Source organism: Toxorhynchites rutilus, chromosome 1, assembly GCF_029784135.1.
Source record: "Toxorhynchites rutilus septentrionalis strain SRP chromosome 1, ASM2978413v1, whole genome shotgun sequence".
In the NCBI taxonomy this organism is placed as follows: Eukaryota; Metazoa; Arthropoda; class Insecta; order Diptera; family Culicidae; genus Toxorhynchites; species Toxorhynchites rutilus.
The window spans coordinates 72167192-72183062 of record NC_073744.1 but is presented as its reverse complement, the minus strand read 5'-3'; the positions used below and the strand labels follow the sequence as shown (position 1 = coordinate 72183062).

The 15871-nt window shown below is 37.3% G+C and overlaps 1 protein-coding gene across 30 annotated transcripts in view; it reads right to left on the bottom strand.

The window, feature by feature from the left end:
* LOC129762564 (C-terminal-binding protein) overlaps positions 1-15871 on the bottom strand; it is a 172107-nt gene that overhangs the window by 57046 nt on the left and 99190 nt on the right. For 4 of the 30 annotated variants that reach the window (XM_055760963.1, XM_055760957.1, XM_055760970.1 and 1 more), the window contains exon 2: positions 715-792. The exons of 22 other annotated variants lie outside the window; for them this stretch is intronic. The gene's annotated coding sequence lies outside the window, so the exon portion shown is untranslated. Of the gene's footprint in view, positions 1-714; positions 793-5145; positions 5165-15871 lie in introns of those variants that run through there. 4 more of the 30 variants (XM_055760961.1, XM_055760971.1, XM_055760969.1 and 1 more) reach the window with 2 other exon arrangements.

Below are 15871 nucleotides of genomic sequence, written 5' to 3'. Positions count from 1 at the left end.
GCGTCATGGTGCTTCTGGTGCCTTGCGTATCCCTCGTCTCCACAACGTGTGACCACGTTACCGGTCGATTCAAGCAGGGTGAATTTTTCAACGCGTCACCAACATTGGTGCAAAAGTTGCCTTCGTGCCGCTCTTCTTTCGTTATAACTTTCAGTCGAATAGTTGTTGAGAAAGGCACACATGTTGGTTGAAGAAATGAATTTCATTTCCTGTTCGGAAAAGGCGAACTCTCCGTCCCTCACAGACAAATAATGAGCTTTGATGGGAAGGATGGACAAATAAAAAGTAATATACATAGTATAGTAAAAAATATACACTATCCATAAATCAAATGAGTATGAACAAAGTCACAAATGTCCGGATGAAAACCATTAGATCCTTTTTATGCATGATTGTTGTCGGTTGATGATTGTTGAAGATAAAATTCCTAACGTTCCTATAGAGGACCTTCTCGTCGCGATATGACTTGCGTCAATTAATTTAAGTAGTTGAGATTTCGAAATACATTCTGTTTGTACTTCTGAGTGGCAAGTTAAAACAAACGCGTGTATCAGTGCAGATCAGATAAACTTTCTTCTACAAAAAAAAAAGAAAAGAAGTTCAGAACGGAACCCGACCTATTCAGATATTTGAATTTATCTTCAAACTATTCCATTCCATGGATGGTACCTTGAATAAAATCTCTTCAGCAAGAGATATTAATGAAAAACAAACCTTTCTCGAGTCAGCTTAGAAATAATCCGTCACACCGCAGGGTCACCATGTACATTGTCACAGCTTAAATAAGCCTACCTGAAACGAAGAGACAAAAAATATACAATTAATATTGCGTACCCACGATAACATTTTTCTGTACAGATGATGATTGATTGTTGATGAAATGATTGGCAGTTGGGGTGTTTAGATATCACTTGACATTTCACAATTATTCTATTGTTTATCTCACGGAAAAAACATTTTATTTATTTCGATAGATGAGTAGAAATGTCTCCAATCAATCGATGCAAACATCTTTCTGATGTATTTAGAAATGTTCGAGTTATAAGCATTAGAAATCTTTAATTTTTTCTGCATGCTCTGTGTATGTATTATTCCTCGCACCGCTTCTGTTGATTGTGTAGTAAGAATTGCAGTCGTTCAATCTCTACCTTCGCGTATATGTCGACCATAAATTGTTGACACAGCTTACGATATCTTGAATTGGCGTTTCTTGACCATGTCAAATCACCATATGAAAAACATAAAAATCCTTCGAGCGCGCCCTCTGTTTGTTTCGTCGCATGTTCATAAATATTAAATCAAAATGAGAAATGATGTTCATAATGAATTAAGTATCTGTGACGGGGTCTCGTTGGTGGCAATAGCGTGATTGTCATTTTGTAATCCGAGCAAATGTGATTTGAAGAATTTCGATAACTCATTGTACTCATTCAAAAAGGCTTCCAGCTCGTCGGAGATGCTCCCTGCTTTAGATGAATTAATGTTACTTGTATATTTGTAGATGGATGTTCAATGAAGCGGGCGTTACGCCATCAGTCATTGAACAACTTAAATGAATTCGTTCTGTTGAAAAAACGAACAAAGGTTAAATTATTAGAATATTTTTACACAAAAATAATAAAATCGCAATTAAAAATAGGGAATTGGGGTCAAAATTTAAGGTTATATGTATGGTATGAAGTCAAATTTTTGAAAAAAAATATCCAGATCTTTTTTTCTGCATAAAGCCACCCTATTCGGTATTAAATGTATGGTTATCGGTATCCTACCGGTATCATATATAGTTTACAACCTATTCTCATACCTACCAAGTATTTTGAGTATAATTTCATCAAAATCGGTCGAGCCGTTTCGGAGGAGTTCTTTAACAAACACCGTGACACGAGATTTTTATATATATATATATATATAGATATGTATATAAAGGGTGTGTCACATCAAATTGCATCACGGAAAAAACGCTGTAGAAATTTAATTTTTAGGAATTATATCTTCAGCTTTCGCTTATAATCAGATAAGAGTGTATAGATCACGTTGGCCATGCTTCACTGTCAATTTTTCGTAAATTTGGAAAAATGTCGTCGAACGAAAAAGAGCGTCGTGAATTAATCCTGTGCACTCATTTCGAGAATCCGGAGTTGTCACATCGGGACATCGGTAAGATGCTGGGAATCGTCCAATCCACGGTCAGCAGAGTAATAAAACGATACTTCGAGAACCTAACCATCGACCGGAAGGTGAAGAACGGCAAAAATGGATGCTCCGTCAGTGAAAAAGATCACAAGCGCGTAGTTAAGCAGTTTAGACGTGATCCGAGAAGTTCGGTCCGGGATGTCGCCAATAAGCTGAATTTATTAAGTTCATTCGTCCAGCGGACCAAGCAGCGGGAGGGCCTGCGTACATACAAGGTTCAGAAGGCTCTTCTGGCCGGATCTCGCTTCGTGCCACTATTCAAAGGACGTGTTGGAGTGGTACGAAGCCAACGGGGTCACCTTCGTGCCAAAGGAAATGAACCCGCCCAACGCGCCGGAGCTTCGCCCAATAGAGAAATATTGGGCGATTATGAAGCAGGTCCTCCGGAAGAACCCAAAAGTTGTCAAATCGGAGGCGGACTTCAAGAGAAAATGGATTTCTGTTCAAAAAAAACTACAACCTGACGTTGTACAGCACCTTATGGACGGGGTAAAGAGGAAGGTGCGAGCATACGGGTTTGGGCTCGAAGTATGAATAAAAAAAAATGCCAAAAATTGTTTAATAGTTTTTATTTTACTGTCTAAAATTTTCAAAAGGATCGGTCTACTGGGCGAATTTCTACAGCGTTTTTTCCGTGATGCAATTTGATGTGACACATCCTTTATATATATGCGCTCATAATTTGCGTGTTGTTCTCTCTGGAACACACATTGTTTTATTGGCGGCATTCGAGAGAGCATATTTGACTCAACATAATGTGAGATTTTCAAAACATCCTCCCGAAAGATCCCCCTTCAAATTTTGTCGTCTGTGACACTGCGGATAATGAAAATCCAACGTGATCCACGATTTTATTTTAGTCTCATCTATGTCCTTGATTAATGAAGGAAGGGATATGATAACTGCTAACTGCAACTTGCCTAATTATTTTCTAGCTTTTAGTACATTATCTGTATTATTATTATGTTTAATCACAAAGAAACCGTTTAATTTAAAAAGTTTTTTTTACATATTTTCTAGTTTTTAGTACATTATTTGTATCATTAGCATATTTCTCTATAATAAACCATTCACCTTTTTTTTATTTTTTTTGTTTCTTGTTTCTTACCAAATTTCAATCAATTTCGAAGATCAATTTCGTTACCGCAAACATCAAATGGACTAACAACGCTTGTCAATATGTAATTGTAAAACATATGCGAATTTAATTTTTCGAATTTTCCCATTTTCCTTCGGAGTTTTCCGAAATTTTTCAATTGTCATATTTGGTTGGAATATGTTTCGCTGAAATATGTGTATTATTTTATGGGACCCCCTCTCCTTTCTAGAGGAGGGAGGGGTTTCATATCATCATAGGAACATTTCTTGTACCCAAAAACTCTCACATCCCAAATTCGGCTCCATTTGCTTGACTAGTTCTCGAGTTATGCAGAAGTTTGTGTTTCTTTTGTATGGCAGCCCTCATGCCTTTAGAGAGGGGGTAGGTGTGTCAAACCATCATAGAAACATTTCGTGCCCTTTAAAACATCCACATGCCAAATATGTCTCAATTTGCTTGATTAGTTCTCGAGTTATGCAGAAATTTGTGTTCCATTTGTATGGGAGCCTACCTTTAGAGAGGGGGGAGGAGGGTCGAACTACCATAGAGACGTTTATCGATCCCTAAAATCTCTATATGCTAAGCTTGATTCCATTTGTTTCATTAGTTCTCGAGTGATTATCATACCACTCCGGACTTGTTCACCGGTACAGAAATGAAAGACGTAATCCTACGTCAAAAAAAAACCGGTCAATGGTCATCTGTATACACTAGGGTGGCAATGGATGTATGGAAAAAAAATCATCATTGAATTTCAAAAACCGACCTCGCACAATTTGTTTATTGGCCCAAAAAAATGACCTGTGAAAAGTTTCAGCTCAATCGGACATGATTGAGATGATTGAAAGGTGCCTCAAAGCGCTCAAAGTTTTGATTTTTTGATCCTCGAAAATCTTCCAAGGGAGGAATAAACGAAATTTGAAGAATCGAAATTTTTTTTCGATGCCAAATTACTTGGAAATGCATAAAACGTCGAGATCTGCTGTCATTTCGAAATAAAATTTTGGCCGAAAATCGACCTTTTGGGATATAGCCTGAGAGGCAATGAAGGTATGGAAAAAAAATTATTGTCGAATTTAAAGAACCGGCCATGCACATTTTGTTTGCTGGCCCAAAAAAATTACCTGTGCAAAATTTCAGCTCAATCGGACATGATTTAGAACATGAAAGCACTCAAAGTTTTGATGTTTTTCGGGCAGATTTTTTTTCGATTTTTTTCGATAACACCAGATCTCGACGTTTTATGCATTTTCAAGTCATTTGACATCGAAATTTTTTTTCGATATTCCAGATTTCCTTTACTCCCCCCTTGGAAGATTTTCGAGGATCAAAAAATCAAAACTCTGAGCATTTTAAGGCTCCCCTAAATCATGTCCGATTGCGCTGAAATTTTGCAAAGATCATTTTTTGGGCTAATAAACAAAATGTACATGGTCGGTTATTGAAATTTGACACGACCATTTTCGCTGCCACCCTAGTCTACACCAAGGCACCTCTATATATACCAGGTGAAACAATCATATGAAATACGTGAAATACAATACATTTATGCGAAAATTAAGAGATGATTTTATAGAATTTAATTCTCATCCAGTTCATCCACTACTCTCGCATGTAAAAATGCAAAAATGGCGTATCCTAGCAATAACGAAACAAACAACCCCCGCTCCACAAACCGTAATCCCCTTCTTATTGAAGTGATGATGTTGCTTCACCTGTTATACATTTATACAAGCGCCTTGGTATACACCTAGTAAATCAAATATTTTTCTTTTCTAATTAGATGCATTTAGACTCAAAGTGTTATACATCGCCAAATGATGCCCAAATTCCGAATAATGAATTACCTGTACCTTGCCAGAAAACGTGATTCCCTATGATACAACGACCGGCTTGTCGACATTGCAAATGGTAATAGTAGCCAGGTTTCGAGGCGGTATTTTTCGCATATCATCGCATGTCACCCCAACCGAACCGCACATTAAGCCGCCAAATGAGGAGACACAAGAGGAAGAAGAAGCAGTATGTACATCTCGAAATAGACAATAACAAAGCAGCAATATGTAAATATCAAATCTTTAATAGCCGGCGACGAAACGCGATGGCAAGAAAAAGAGCGCAAGTAGGGAAACGCGGGAACGACCCACAAAACAACAACAAAATGAAACGCGAAAATGTTTGCCGTGACTTTTGAACACGCGAGCACGCCTTGCCGGGATGGGCAATGACGACGCATAGCACATAGAGAGTATAGAGTTGAGGGATCGCTTTCAGCGCAGAAAGTTCGTGTTTAATACAGTGAGATATATGTAACCAAGGGTTCGGTCTGTGTGTGTGTGTGTGATCTAGAAATGTCCTCACATGGGAATCCCACCATGGAGAAGCTCGGTTTGTTTCTCCCATACGTGTGAGATAATTGCAAATGCTTCGGAAATTACAAGCTGTTGAGACGAATTCAAACCTAACACCTATGTTTTGATATTATGTTTCACTATACTAATTCGTATCAACATTCTGCATTGATTGACATTATAATTTGCTTTCGTCATAAACTGGAACGCAACTTGCAACGATTACGCTGCATTTGTTTATTCTTCTTACTTTAAATTCTGAGCGAAACGGCATTGGATTTCACCTGTTCGCAGGCTTATCGCATACAGATAAACAAATGAAGTGCACAGTCATAACATTTTTATGGCGATATGATTGCAATCATATGAACGAAATGAGAATCGGATTGCTGGCCAGAGATGTCAGATGTAAAGAAATATCTTCATTTTACGATTTTTCTCGAAATTTTTTTTTTGTCGAAAATCGACACTCTTGGGCATAGTATTTTTTCCGGAATACGAGGCAAAACGTATGATTTAGGGTGCCAATGAAAATGGTCATCTTGATTTTCATATGGAGTTTCGTGTGAAATGTTGATAATGGCCAATCAGCGGATTTACACGATAAAATACCCAATGCAAAATATCAGCTCAATCAGACTTCATTTACTAGGGTCGCAGATGTTAGAATTTTAGTTTTTTAAAAAACCAAAAAATCACCCAGGGGAAAGGTAAAGGAAATCGGGGTTTTCGAGAAAATGTCAAATGGCTTATAACTGCACGAAACGCTGAGAATTACTGTTATATCGAAGAAAAATTCGTCAAAAATTGACTTTTTAGCACTCCGTGGTTTTCGTCTGAAACCCCTATTTATATCCCTTTCATTTCATTTCATTTCATATCAGCATTGAGAATATTGAAATTGAGAATAAACTCACGTACTCAAGCACATGAAGCTTAAACCAGCCACTTGGCCTGGAAGCACACATACAATCAAATAGAAGCAGGGCTTTGGAGTCGGAGGAAAATTTCCCGAGTTTGACTCCGATTCCCCACAATTATTAGTACCGACTCCGACTCCTGCTGAAAAAAAACGAAATAATTCGAAACCAGGTTTTTCATCATTAAGGTGAAGACGATTTTCACGATTCACTTCAGTTGTGCTCCTACACCTTTATAGGTTTAATAATCTCTGGTTCGAAATTCGGTCTTGCTTTTTATTTTTTTACTTCCGACTGGGTGCGTGTTGGAAAATGGAAAAATGTCTCCAAATTGATTGGTCTTGTTTTACAGACGTTCATACTTTGGAATAAATTTTTACTCGCCATTACAGTTGATTCTACTTTGGATCTGGATTCATATAAGCATCATACCATGTGCGGAGAGCTTTTATCGCCGTTCTCATTTTCAACTAAGAAAACATTGACAGGGATGTATATTTTTCACGGATAGTTTTCATTGTGATAAAGTAAAAAAAATACAAGAATCATTTCTCATAATTTCAGAAAAAACAGGTAAAATTGAGTGTTTTTCAAGATATCAGACAGCTCTGAACATGATGATAATACACAAAACTACCATCAATATTTTTTTATCATGGAATGAAATTTTGTTTATTGAGGTAAATATTTTGATTTTATTGGCTCCTTTAACTAGGAGTCGGTAAATTTTTTCCGACTCCGACTCCTAACACAATGAAATTCCTTCCGACTCCGACTCCTAACACAATGAAATTCCTTCCGACTTCGACTCCGACTCCATAGCCCTGAATAGAAGGTCAAAACCACCTCCACCTCCACCACCAAAATAAATATGATTCTGCTTCATGTATATCAAGGAGAACCACCTACATGTCGTTCCACCAATTATCGTAAACATTTTCATATCCCTCCCATATTCATATTGTAATTTATAATACAATTTGATTTTCTAACGTAGATGGTACCATTTTTTACTATAGCTGTTGTGTCCGATGTATCATAGCTATGCTCAATATTAATTGGTGAACAGGTTCACTAGACATTAAATTTTTAAAGGAAAAGTTTATACTGATTTCCAAGTGTAGTGAATCCAATCTGTAAATCTGAGCTATCAACATCGAGGCCTCCTTCAGCCGAAGGATCCGTCATTTCCTCAATGGTCAGAACCACCAGTAGTCCTACGTCAAAAAACTGTTAGCTACTTGCTGTAATAGAAAGCGAAAGATGATATCTTTCATACTTTCAATCGATGCAATAAGCTGCGCGAACGGGCGGAGTTTAGGTTGCCATAATTGGCTTCTCGTCTTAGCTTCGCACAATGTTAGTGGTTTATAAATATTGTACCTCACCACCAGTTGTTCGTTAATCACTGCGTGGGTAGGAAAACACAAAAATGCACAGAAAATTTTGTTTTTGGAAAAACAGGAGTGATTCCAATTTTTGTCAAATTTAGTCAGTTACGGATCAGAATTAACTGGAAAAATCTCCTGGCTCCCCGAGTACCGGCAAATGCTTTCGCATAACGGCATTCGTGCGTCGCCGATCATGAATACCATACTCCAAATCAGACCAGAAATTTCACCTTCATTTCAATCGAATTGAACCAAATTATGTTTTCAACATAGTTAACGTCACGATCATTGGAAAAATAAGGAAAATACAATAATGTAGAGCTCATTACTTGTTGGAAGATCGCAGCCAATGCAGCAAAATTTATTACCGGATGCTTGTTTCGCGTTTATTACGACACGAATACTTTGCCTGGCAATCAAGCGACCAATATATGGAACAGAGCCTATATCTTGTGCGCGCGTGTAAGCTTCTGCTGGGGTAATAAAGGTGAGAATAGCTGCGAAAACCGCAGCAACCGAAGTGAAGGGCATGGGCACGACATTTTTTTCGCTCGCAGCTTGAATCGTCGAATTCTGTCGACGTTTCTCAGCCATGCACGCTGATTCTTGAACATGTGTGGATGTGTGTGCTAGTATGCGAGCGGTATGAATATGTATTGATGGCGTGAACAAACAAAAAAAAAAGCGCGCGCGATGCGCTGTTGGTCTCAGAATAGTTATTTTTAGAACACCCCTTTCAAAGCACCCATCATCCCGCGTGCACTGGCAGTTCTATTAACATTGACGGCGGTGGCGGTATCCCTCGACGTAATTAATTTCATATTTTCAACAGAAATTCAAAGAATTTTTAGATCTCTGTGTTATGGATTTGTTTTTACGATGGGATTATTTTTATTTTACCAATATACGGGTTCTTCTTATAGTTGGTTTTTTTTTTGGTTCAATTGATTTGAAAATAACAGCTTCTCTGGAACGGCTGTTTCAAATCTTGGTTTTAAAAAGACGATCGGACTAAACCGTTCGATATAATTAGTATGACGATACATTTGAAAACCAGGTGTGCGAGTTGAAGTTGTCCGGCTTGACCTTCAGCTTGGGTAGACTGTACACTTCGTGGTTGGTCTCCGTGATTGATCTGAATCGGCAAAATTACACAAAGAACACACACTTGAGAGTAGCAAATCATTCTCATTGTGAAAGTTTCGGTGATTCGAACTTTAAATAGTTAACGATGCCGACCACGTGCTTACAGTCACCAGAGGAAGGGTAGGAATGTTAGTATGATAATCGCCGTCCGAAGGCCAGAAAGGTCTACTATATAGCATGGTTCCCTAGCGAATATCATGGAAGGGATAATTGTTGGTGGGAAGAGATAAGAATCAGGATTCGCTGAAGCAAATGATGTGACGCAAACTATCGACCATTCAACAAAACGAAATTCTGCAAATCTCTTATCTCAGCAGAGATCTTTAGGCATCCTGAGAAGGAGAATCTATAACATTTATTAAATTTTTCATTTCTCGCACGCATTTGCTGTCAAAATCCGATCGCAACTGCGAAGTTTCAACTGTGCGAACCATGAGAAGGTAACCGAGAGAACTCCTCTCAAACCAATCGGACCAGGGATAAATTTCATTATTCAATGTGGTAGTCTTTTTTTTAATCCCAATCGCGACGGCGGATGGTTATCTTTGGGAAACCTGAGTTGGTGACCGAGAGAATTCCTCTACAATCAATCGACCCGACGATGTGCAATATATTACGTTATTCGTCGTAATCGTCGACAGAGAATTCTCCTTAGGAAACCAGACACGGTAACTGGGAGAATTCATCTTGAAACATATAATATAAATTAACACACTAAAGCTACTAGAGCTACTATGTTCATACTAGTTCCACATTGATTCCATTTCGGTTAGATTTGATGAACCTCTGTGCGAAAATGCGGCCACAAGAATCGTATGCAATCGCGAGAAGTAAACAGCTACACAGAAATCTTGAAGTTGTCCGGTCTTTTGATGAGGAAAACACAACATTTTCAGGAGAACATTAAAATCTTGCTTCTCCGTTTGATTCTTCACAGATTTTGTCGATTTCTATGGCAAATTGGGATTCGTTTCCAATAAAACAATTTTTTTTGTTTCGACATACACCATTCGCCGACCCATTTTTCGACATCTCTATCTTCGGCGAAGTGCAAGTGAATGTCTCGTTGAAGCAAAAAGGTGAAAATCTGGAGGGGCCAGGTCTGGAAAGTACAGCGGGTGCGAAAACGTTACCCAATTAAGAGTTTTTCTTTGCATCCTTCACGGCTTTAACGGTGTGTGTCGGTGCGTTGTCATGCTGTAATATCACTTTGAAGTGTTATCGAGTCCATTTCGGTTTTTTTTTATCAATGCAAAGTTTAAATGTATCTTGTTTAACCCTGTTTTAGCAGCTCATGGTACACCATACCGTCCTGGCCCCACCACACACAGAGCACAGGATTAACATAAAAAATCTGTGAAATCTTTTTATCTTAAATTTTTATTTGAAAATTTGTATTCAAATCTCGGTTCAATTTAAAAGTTCAATGGTATTCAAGCAAATCTTAGCTACGAAACTTAAAGTTTCGTAGTTTTGGTAGAAGAACTACGAAACTTAAAGTAAAAGGAAACTTTAAACGGTCTATTTGAAAATTAATCAATGAACAGTTCTGCGATTGAACCCATGAAAGTTCGCTTAGTAAGAAAACGTGAATGTTTGAAGGTATAGATAACAAAAAAACCATTTTGGGAGGGACCAAGTTTGTCTTCGTACGACTTTTAGAGCTTATCAATTCCAACATTTTGCGATGCAGAACTTGTCAATATCTTAATCCTTCTTAATGTTATTGATGTTTTTTTACCCAAAAACTCATTATTTCAATTTTAATTTACTCAAACACAAAAATTAACATAGTGTTGAAAATCACACATCATGTAGAGTGAAATATGCTCTTTCAAATGCCGTCAATAAACTTTGTTTATGTTCGCCCTAGAAAGAATGACAAACAATTAAAGAGAGCGTATTTTTTGATAAAAAATATCAATAACTTTGAGTAAAGTTGAGATATTGACAAGTTCTGCATCGCAAAATATTTGTATTAGTAAACTCTAAAAGTCTTCCGAAGACGGTTTGTATGTAGAATTTCAAATATAAAAGTTAGAGCAAAAAAACAGTTTTTTCATGATGACCCTAACGTAATTTGGAAAAAAAACGCTATATCGGTTATTTCAAGAGATAGAAAAAACATTGTTCTACAAAGATGTCTCAAATAACTAGGACTATAACATTGTCGAACTGTGTTTACCTCTATCTATAAAATTAAGAAAGTTAGATTTTTATTTCATCGACAATTTTGGTCACCCTATTTTTGATAACATAAAAATGAGCGCTCTATTGTATGTAACAACTTTGTCGAAGACAGGTTTTGTCTAGAGAATAACTGTCGAGCTCTAAATGCTAATTTCTACTTAATTACATCTCCTGGACCATTGTGCATTGTTAGTTGTATTTTTTATGCTCGTTTGATAACCCGATAATTCGATTCTGGATATTCTTGTCATAATAAAGATCTCTTTGAGAAAATTCTTCCCAAACCATCAAAATTCTATTCTCCCATCGGGTCCACTATTTCTGGCGATCTCCTATGATGAAAATAAATTCAAAGAAATTCATACTGAAAGGACATACGGAACGAGTAACGTAGTTCTTCAACTCGTGATTTTGGAGGCGGAATTTGAGGGAAATTTTCCTAGAGAGACCTGATTCAAATGGTCGGTGTTAAGTCAGAGGGGACCAAGTTACAAAATTAAAATTTTCTAGTTATTGATTGTATTAGGTTAAGAATTTCGTAAACTACATACCACATTTATCACATTTGGAAAATTAAACATGCAGCATGAATAGCGTATCGAAATTGTTTTGAATGCTCAATAAAAACCCCTCATAGCACCAAACTTCAAGCTCGTTTTTCTCGAAATTATAAAAATGTCACATGGTCCGGTCTGACTTAATACCGACCAAATAGTCCTCTAACAGTCCGTAAACAGTCAGGAGTACAGCGAAGTACTTCATGGGTGATACGATAAGGTAACGCATCACACATCAGTTCATAAAGGCCGGACGGCCATGGCATGAACTAATGAATGAGGGCTTTAGAATCTGGACTGGCCAGCTTGTTTACCAGGTCAAAGCCCAATATGTGGTTGACTAGCAGTATAAATGCTTTGGAGAGCTTGATCGAGCATTATCCTACGCGTGCAACGAGTTACAAACTAAAACATGCCGCAGCATGGACGAAATCACGCCAAATAGTTATTCAAACTGATTGATCTCCAACTGGTCCATAAAGTAACAATAATCTCATTCCACATTCCATTCATCAGAACAGCTGCTAAACAATGGGATGGGCCTGACCACGAACGTCACTTCACGGTGAAAACGAAGCGAATTGTATACAACCATATTACGGCTGTCACCGTGTGTGTAGAATCCAGAAAAGTTCATCCGTCGTGACAACTTTGATGAACTCAATTCCTCAAGAAATGAGAAATATTGGGCAATTGTTAATAAACATGTCACGGAGAAAAACTGGTATATTTGTCACTTGTGTTTTAGATGGTGAAAGCTAGTCACGCGGAATTGAGTATGTTTAATTTCGTATTTATTTAGCTTTTTTGCTAACATTTTGAATCTTGTCTTCTTGTTTAAGAAACAAAAGATAAACAAACAGCAGTTTACCCGCCTGGTGGCATTTTTAGAACGAAATTCTGACGTATCCAGAGGACGAAAATTTGTTTATTTGGATTCGGTAAATGCGTTATTTTTAGGATTAAACTAAGAGAGAGTTGCAACACCATAAAATGGCAATGGAGGTCACTGGCCCAAATACGATCATTATGATTGATTATGTCTAATATTGATTCGTTCAAACGTTCAAACGTCCGAAATTATGCAACCGACACAAGGTTCAAACACCCGACATTATGCAACCAACATGTCTCTTATAAACGGGAATGAACACTTTCACTTCACGGAGTTCATTTTTACACGGAACTATCCGTGACAATGATGATAGTCACAAAAAGATTAAGTAAAGTTAATTAAGAATATCCTTTACAATATTTGCTATACAGCTAGTGATTTGGTTTGGGGGCACTTTTTACTCCCTTACCTAACCACTCTTTGGAAATATAAAAAAAATATTTTTTGATACCGCGCAACACTGAAAAAAATCTCAAGAAAATCACACATATCTAGAAAAGCCGTAGAAACACATTTAAATACGAGTAGTACTGAATCTCTAAATCTCAAAAAAAAAAAATTTCAAGATTTCAATTTTTTTTGTACTAAAATTTTTGATGAAATTTTTTTAAATAATTTTTCTTGATACATCGTAGTAAGATGCACATTCAGTATTTTTTCAAATTTTTATCTCGGATCTATTGAGGATGACGTGAAATAAACGAAAAAGTACGTTTATCACTATAGATCCTACGTCAAACCACATAGGGGTTCAAATAAACCGCCAAAATTTCTTATTTAATATCCTTTACAATATTTGCCATACAGCTAGTGATTTGGTTTGGGGGCACTTTTACTCCCTTACCTAACCACTCTTTGGAAATATAAAAAAAAAATTGTTTGATACCGCGCAACACTGAAAAAAAATCTGAAAAAAATCACACATATCTAGAAAAGCCGTAGAAACACATGAAAATATGAATTAGAGTAGTACTGAATCTCTAAATCCCAAAAAAAAATTTTTGAAGTTTGCAATATTTTTTTTTAGTACTACAATTTTTTATGGAATTTTTTTTTGATAATTTTTTTTGATACACCGTAGTAAGATGCACATTCAGTATTTTTTTCAAATTTTTATCTCGGATCTTTTGAGAATGGCGTGAAATAATCGGAAAAGTACGTTTTTCACTATAGATCCTACGTCAAACCACATAGGGGTTCAAATAAACCACCAAAATTTCTTATTTAATATCCTTTACAGTATTTGCCATACAGCTAGTGATTTGGTTTGGGGGCACTTTTTACTCCCTTACCCGGCCAGGCCCTTTGCACTATATGCCCAGTGAACTTAAATGGACTCGAGAATGGACTTGGTTCGCACGATTTCCGCTCAACATCTCCCATCCTCACTGCTTATATTTTTCCCCTAGGTTTGGTTATTAGAACATGAGTCAAAAGATAAACAAGCAATGCACCACCGCACCGCCAGCATATTTAACCTCCTGCGAGCATTTTCCCAGATGTTTCGTTTATCCGTGCCGCCGCAAAAGCAAATGAATAGGAGCAGCGTCAGCGAAATGGGGCCGAAAGTACACCGCCACTGCTTTTCGTGGTGGCGAAGGAAGGGCAGCTGTGTAGTAACATAAAAAAACTGCATGAATCTGCAGCATTTTTCTCGTGTCAGCACACTGAGAATCGCGCACACGTCAGCATTCTTCTTGCGCTATCCGGAGTGCGGCGGCAGCGTATATTGAAAATGTTGTAATTCAGTGCCACCATCGTGGTCGGTTGTAGCCCCGCCGTACAACAGCAGGCCACGATTGGTAGAATGGGGGTCCTTCCTTTAAATGGAATATACGTTCGAATCAGCAATAATCCTCTCCTCTGAACCGCTATTACTTCCAATGCAGCCACTCTCTGCCGGACAGGTTACAGCTACTAGACAGTTTCGAATTGCGTCCAACGGTGAAAATCCCGAGAGAACTAAATATGTTTCAAATTACGGCTCGCGTTTTTTTTTGTGTGCGTGTGTCGTGGATATAGCGTATGCTATATTATGCATAATAAATGCATAATGCCTAACCATTTTGCAGTTTTCCACCCGTTACTATTTCACTTTTTACTCGTTATTGTAATTTAAAGTTACAATACACAGAACAAATACTTGATTATTAGAAAAAAAGATCATTTCAACGAAAGACATTTTCCTAAATTTTTGATAAGTTTTGTAATTATGCCTAAAAATGAACATTCGATATACAGTTCAATTGTTTTTTGACGTAGGTCTACGTCTTTCATTTCTGTACCGGGGTGTATGTTCAAAGTTTCGAAAACGAGAGCGTGACGCTTGGAGTGCAAGGTTTTGAACTTTAGACAAAGTGGTCGAAAGACAAACATCCAAGAGTTGTATGATTGTTAATTATTGACCTGAAAACTTGTTTCAATAGTTCGAAAATAGCTTTGAAAACAGGTTTTTTATCTGTATTATAGTGACTTTCAACTCATTTGGCTGGTTCGTCACTTCTACTTCCATTTTTGGAAGAATGTCGGGAGTGAGAATTGAACTCGTGACCTTTAGCGTGAGAGGCATGGATGTTACCACTACGCCAGATCGCCTCCACTTGAAAACAGGTTATTGAAATCACCCGAATTCGTATATAAGCTGACAACCCATCTGAAATCCATTCAATCTTTGTTGCGATGTTGCATTATGTTGTTCTCTCCCAATTCCAATTCGTTTCTGCAGCCGAACTGGAAGTAGCATTTAGCGAATATCAAGCTGTCGATGTTTCGAATGTTTTCAAAGAGTAATTCCGATGAGGAATCCTTTTTAAGCGTTGATAATTCTGCTTCGGATCAACGAAATCGTATGATAATCATTTTATAGAAAAGATAAAATGTCCGAGAGATACATGATTGCTACCTTTGAAGTGGGACTACATATGAACTTTCAATATAGAGGCCTATTTCAAGTTTTGGGGTGGAAAAAAATTGCAACGGGTTGTATCTATGACACGACCGCAGTTTTCGATGAAGAACTACGGAATTATATTATTCAATCCACTTGTTTATTACTTCGGATATTATTTTTGAATGCATCGAAAGTTTTGTAATATCTTTTTTGCTCTTTAATTTTTTTACTTCAGTAGA